Source organism: Sapajus apella, unplaced genomic scaffold (genome assembly GCF_009761245.1).
Source record: "Sapajus apella isolate SASKATOON/1434 unplaced genomic scaffold, GSC_monkey_1.0 scaffold12, whole genome shotgun sequence".
Lineage (NCBI taxonomy): Eukaryota > Metazoa > Chordata > Mammalia > Primates > Cebidae > Sapajus > Sapajus apella.
The window spans coordinates 30460669-30466883 of NW_022436952.1; the positions used below are offsets into that span (position 1 = coordinate 30460669).

The 6215-nt window shown below is 48.0% G+C and overlaps 1 long non-coding RNA gene across 2 annotated transcripts in view; it reads left to right on the forward strand.

Moving 5' to 3' along the window:
• The first annotated feature begins 21 nt into the window (after positions 1-21).
• LOC116553339 overlaps positions 22-6215 on the forward strand; it is an 8217-nt gene continuing 2023 nt past the window's right edge. Inside the window, exons 1-3 of one of the 2 annotated variants that reach the window (XR_004269714.1) lie at positions 22-1245; positions 1679-1739; positions 3837-3911. This is a non-coding gene — a long non-coding RNA (uncharacterized LOC116553339). The remainder of the gene's footprint in view (positions 1246-1678; positions 1740-3836; positions 3912-6215) is intronic. The other variant, XR_004269715.1, reaches the window with a different exon arrangement.

Sequence of the window (6215 nt, forward strand, 5' to 3'; positions counted from 1 at the left end):
TCCAGTAGAGACAGGGTTATACCATGTTGACCAGGCTGGTCTCGAACTTCTGATCTCAGACAATCCTCCCGCCTTGGCCTCCCAAAGTGCTGGAATTACAGGCGTGAGCCACCGCACCCTGCCGTGTGCTTCTAGAATCTTAACTCTTCGGGGTTAACCTCTCCTTCCACGCCAAGGAAACGGGATCTTCCTGCAACCCTCGAGACAACCACCTAACAGTCACCCAACTTCGCGCTGGGGCCCGGATGTTCCGTCGATCGAATGTAAGATGCTCGACTTCTAAGTCTTGAGTACAACGCAGGATAAATCGATTGGTCATCCCTGCCGGTCGCTGCCGAGCGCTGATTGGCTCGGGCTTGGGAAGCGCAGAAAAGGCCGGCGCGGGGGCGTGCCTGGGGAAGGGACTCCCCCGGCGCTGAGCTGCACGAGGGTGCCAGGCGCTGCCGCTGCGTGGGCGGTGGTGCGTGCGAGGCTCTCTCGAAGAAACCCAAACGCGTCGTGGGGCTGCCGTGTGCCCCAGGGAGCCCTGGAGGCGGAACGGGGGCTAAGAACTCCCAATCTTCACTCCGTGTTGTCGAGTACGCATTTGAAATCGTTCCCCAACCTGGCGGTTCCTCCGAGGCCCTTCCCAGGCGCCCAGACTCTGTTGAGTCAATTTCTGAAACTCCTCGTTAGTCTTTACCACCCCTTCAGCCTCCGTTTTGAAGCAGCGGTTTTCAGCCACTGCGAGTCCATCGCAAGCGGCGATGTGCTGCCGAAAGCAGGGCTGGGTTCGCCACCTCCCCGTGCCACCCCTCTTTAGGGAGACCTTAGGGTAGAGTAATGAGTCGCCCTTGACTGAGTAGTCCCTGCCCTTGCCAGGGCGATATTTCTGGAAATGCAGACTTGACTAAGCCTTGCCTTGGTGAGAATTCAGTGGGTCCCTAGCACCTAGTACAGCGGCTCCTAGCCTGAGTACTGCCCTCTTTCGGTGGGGAGGGGTTGAGTTTTTTTTGTAGCATCCATTGATCTGATCTCCAACATTCCTCCACGTCAATTCCCACTCCACCCAAATCCCTTACCCTCTATATAAGCTTTCCAGCCATAGTGTTGGCTTGGGTGGGGGTGCGTGCAGTGCTGACACCAAAATGGAGGTCCCTTGTTTCTGAGAGCGTCTCTTTTAGAGCAATGCAAACCTGAAACCCCTCTTGCCAAGAAGCAATTTCAGCTCCTCCTGGATTAAAGCCTTTGAGAAACAAAGCTGAGGTGGGTAACTCAATTTTTTTTTTTTAAAAATAGAGGAGTTTCAGGTAGACTAAGTGGAAAGAAAAGGAAGGAGTCTTGGGTGGGGAAGGGATTCAGGGCACTGGTAAGGACGCTCTGAATGAAGAGACCACCTAAACAGGCTTTGCGTGAGCAACAAGGCTGTTCATTCACGCGGGTGCGAGTGCGCTGAGTCCGAAGAGAGTCAGCAGAGGGTGGTGGGATAGGAGCTGGTTTTATAGGTTGGGGGTAGGTAATGGAAAGTTAGAGTTGAGGGCAGTTTTTTGCAAGCGAGCGAGGGGGATGGTGTCACAGAATACGGTGTCACAAGGTTGACCTATCAGTTGAGGCAGGAACAGTGGTAGAATGTTGTAAATTCGGTTGATCAGGCACTGCAGGAGCTAGCTATTCTCCTTTTGCGGTTTTTCTGTTATAGACTTTCTGGTTCCAGGAGGCCATCTGGAGGTGTACGTGTGGGTCACCGTGGCTTGACTATGGTGAGTGCATGGTGCAGTCAGTTCAAAGAAGCTTGCAGGCACTAGCTTCCTTATCCCTGAGCATGGAGGATGGGGGAGGGGAGCATGGTAGTCATGGGAGGCACTGATAGAGCAACCTCATTCAGGGAAAGAAAAGTGGAGGAAGAAAGCAGAATGAGGAAAGGCCATGGTGGAGTCTGGGGCTGTGGGGTGGACTTCTGGCAGGAGCCTTCTCCCGTCATGGCTTTGGGGCTGATATGGTTAGGTGCCTTGTGTCCCCACCCAAGTCTCATCTTAAATTGTAATCCTCATAATCCCTACTTGTCAAGCTGGGACTACAGGTGCCCGCCACCACCACATGCAGCTAATTTTTGTATTTTTAGTAGAGACAGGGTTTCACCATGTTGGCCAGGATGGTCTGATCTCTTGACCTCATGATCCACCCACCTCGGTCCCCCAAAGTGCTAGGATTATAGGCATGAGCCACCGAGCCTGGCCAAAAATAACCTAATTTTAAAATGAGCAAAGGATCTAAATAGACACGTCTTTATTTTTTTTTAATTTTATTTATTTATTTTTGAGATGGAGTCTTGCTCTGTTGCCCAGGCTGGAGCGCAGTGGCATGGTCTCTGTTCACTGCAACCTCCATCTCCTGGGTTTAAGCAATTCTCCTGCCTCAGCCTCCTGAGTAACTGGGATTACAGGTGCCTGCCACCATGCCCAGCCTGAATAGATCCTTCCTTCTTTCCTTCATTCCTTCCTTCCTTCCTTTCCTTCCTTTTCACTCTTATTGCCCAGGCTGGAGTGCAATGGTGCAATCTCAGCTCACCACAACCTCCACCTCCTGAGTTCAAGCGATTCTCCTGCCTCAGCCTCCCTAGTAGCGGGGATTACAAGCATGTACCACCATGCCTAGTGAATTTTCTATTTTTAGTAGAGGTGGGGTTTCTCCATGTTGGTCAGACTGGTCTTGAACTCCTGACCTCAGGTGATCCGCCTGCTTCAGCCTCCCAAAGTGTTGGGATTACAGGTGTGAGCCACCACACCCGGAGACATTTCTTTAAAGAAGATAAGCAAAGGGCTAATAAATGCATGAAAAAGTGTTCAACATCATTAATCATTGGAGGAATGTGAATCAAAACCACAATGAGATACTATGTCACACCCATTAGCATGGCTATTAAGAAAAACAAAGAAAAGGGAGAACATAAGTGTTAGTGAGGATGTGGAGACATCGGAAGCATCATATACTGCTGTTGGGAATGTGAAATCGTGTGGCCACTGTGGAAAACAGCCTGGCAGTTTCTCAGCATGGAACTACCTTATAACCCAGCAATTCCACTTCTATGTATATACCCAAGAAAAGCAAAAACATGGCCAGGTGCAGTGGCTCACACCTGTAATCCCAGCACCTTGGGAGGCCAAAGTGGGTGTATCACTTCAGGTCAGGAGTTCAAGACCACCCTGGCCAATATGGTGAAACCCCAGCTCCACTAAAAATATAAAAAATTAGCCGAGCATGGTGGCAGGCACCTGTGATCCCAGGTACTCAGGAGGCTGAAGCAGGAGAATCACTTCTACCCCGGAGGTGGAAGTTGCAGTGAACTGAGATGGCACCATTGCACTCCAACCTGGCAACAGAGTGAGACTCTGTCTCAAAAAAAAAAAAAAGTGTACATACAAAGACTTGTACATGAATGTTTATAGCAGCACTTTTCATAAGAGCCAAAAAGTGGATGTAGTTCAAATGTCCATCAACTGATGAGTGGATAAACAGAACATGGAGGGCTGGGCGTGGTGGCTTACAGTAATCCCAGCACTTTAGGAGTCCGAGGTGGGTGGATCACTTGAGGTCAGGAGTTCAAGACCAGCCTGGCCAACATGGCAAAACCAGGTCTTTACTAAAATTACAAAAATTAGCTGGGCTTGGTGGCGGGCACCTGTAATCCCAGCTACTCAGGAGGCTGAGGCAGGAGGATTGCTTGAACTCGGGAGGTAGAGATTGCAGCAAGATCACACCACTGCACACTAGAATGAGATTCTGTCTTAAAAAAAAAAGAGAGAGAGAAAACAGAGTATGGACTCTCCAACAGAACATTATTTGAATCCAAACGCCAGCAGGCCACTATAGAACCGAGAAGAGCCTGTGTTCCAGTTTGAAGGTCATCCTGCAGGGAATGTTCTCTTACTTGGGTGAGCATCAGCCTTTTGTTCTATTCAGATCCTCAACTGATTGGAAGAGGCCCATTCACATTAGGGAGGGCAGTCTGCGTTACTCGGCTTACCACAGAAAGATAAACTGCATGTCCTCACTTCTCTGTGGGAGCTAAAAATTAATACAGTGGAATTTATGGAGATAGTAGAAAGATGATTACTGAAGGCTGGGAAGGGTAGTGGCAAGTAGGGGTGGGGAAGGGGAGATGGTTAATGTCACATGTGTCACTCACGTAAAGAGACCACCAGACAGGCTTTGCGTGGGCAACTGTTTATTTTGCGCTTGGGTGCAAGGAGGCCAAGTCCGAGAAAGGGGTTAGGCAAAAGGGGTAGGAGAGGGGATTGGTTATATAGTTGGGGCAAATGGTCAGCTAAAGGTGGTAGTCTGTCTTGGGGAGGGGGAGGACATCATGGGATGCATGACTATAAGGGCAGGGGTTGGTAATCTATCTTGGGGAGGGGAAGGGTGTCACGAGATGCATGATCACAAGGTAGGAGTCATTTATTATGAACAGGCATGATCGTAAGGGTGGGGGGTATCAGTTACAGTCAGAGGGGAGGGTGCAGTGATTACATAGTTACAGGGGTGGGGGTCTTGAGAAACCCAGTGTCCGGGGGGAATTTTTGCAAGGCTGAACAGGAATAATGGATGCAGGTTGCAGCAATTAGTTGAGGTAGGAACAAGTTGCTTTACTTCTTTCTATGGCCACCTGGTTGCTTGTGGTTGCTTCAGACTTTCTGGTTCCTGGAGACCCATCCAGAGGTGTACATGCGGGTCACCAAGGCTAAAATGGCCAGGCCTGGACTTTGAAGCCTAACAGTTAATGGGAAAAAAAAAAAAAAGGTTAACTCTTAATCTCATCGAAAACACCCTCCCAGAAATACTCAGTAATGTTAGACCAAGTATTTGTTTACTTGTGGCCCAGTCAAATTAACACATAAAACCGATCAAGTATTGATACATGCTGCAATGTGTATGAAACTTGAAAATGTTATGTGTAGTGAAATTAGACCACATGTATCACAAATATCGCATTTTACATGAAATGTGCAGAAGAAATAAATATAGAGATAAAGCAGACAAGTGGCTACCAAGGGTGAGGAGGAGAGAGGAGAATTGGGAAGTAATGACTCAGAGGAGTGGGGTTTCTTCTTGGGGTGAAATGTTGCTAAATGGACAGAAATGTTCTAAATTTCGCTTGGTAGACCACATCAGTTCAAAAGCTTTTGCACAGCAGAGGAAACAACAAAATGAAGAGACCCACAGAATGAGAGAAAATATTTGCAAACAACCCATCTGACAAGGGATTAATAACCAGACTATATAAGGAGCTCAAACAACTCTATAGGAAAAAAATGAATAATCTGATTTAAAAATGGGCAAAAGATCTGAATAGACATTTCTCAAAAGAAGATAAACATTCTACACTGAAAAAAAGAAGAAAAAAACATACAAATGGCAAACAGAGCTGGATGCCATGGCTCATGACTAGAATCCCAGCACTTTGGGAGCCTGAGGTGGGTGGATCACTTGAGGTCTGAATTTTGAGACCAGCCTGGCCAACATAGTGAAACCCTGTCTCTGCTAAAAATAAACAAACAAACAAATAAATAAATAAAAATTAGCCAGGTTTGGTGGTGGGCTCCTGTTACCCCACCTACTCTGGAGTCTGAGTCAAGAGAATTGCTTGAACCCAGGCAGCGGAGGTTGCAGTGAGCCAAGATTGTGCCACTGCACTGCCTAGGCGACAGAGCAAGACCCTGTCTTAAAAAAAAAGTCAAACAGACATATAAAAAGTGCTCAACATCATTAATCATCAGAGAAATGCAAATCAAAACTATAACGAGATGTCATCTCACCCCAGTTAAAATGTCTTATGTTCAAAGACAGGCAATAACACATGCTAATGAGGATGTGGAGAAAAGGGAACCCTCATACACCATTGGTGGGAATGTAAGTTAATACAATCACTATGGAGAACAGTTTGGAAGTTCCTCAAAAGACTAAAAATAGGCCGGGCGCGGTGGCTCAAGCCTGTAATCCCAGCACTTTGGGAGGCTGAGGCGGGTGGATCACGAGGTCAAGAGATCAAGACCATCCTGGTCAACATGGTGAAACCCCGTCTCTACTAAAAATACAAAAACATTAGCTGGGCATGGTGGCGCATGCCTGTAATCCCAGCTACTCAGGAGGCTGAGGCAGGAGAATTGCCTGAACCCAGGAGGCAGAGGTTGTGGTGAGCCGAGATCGCGCCATTGCACTCCAGCCTGGGTAACAAGAGC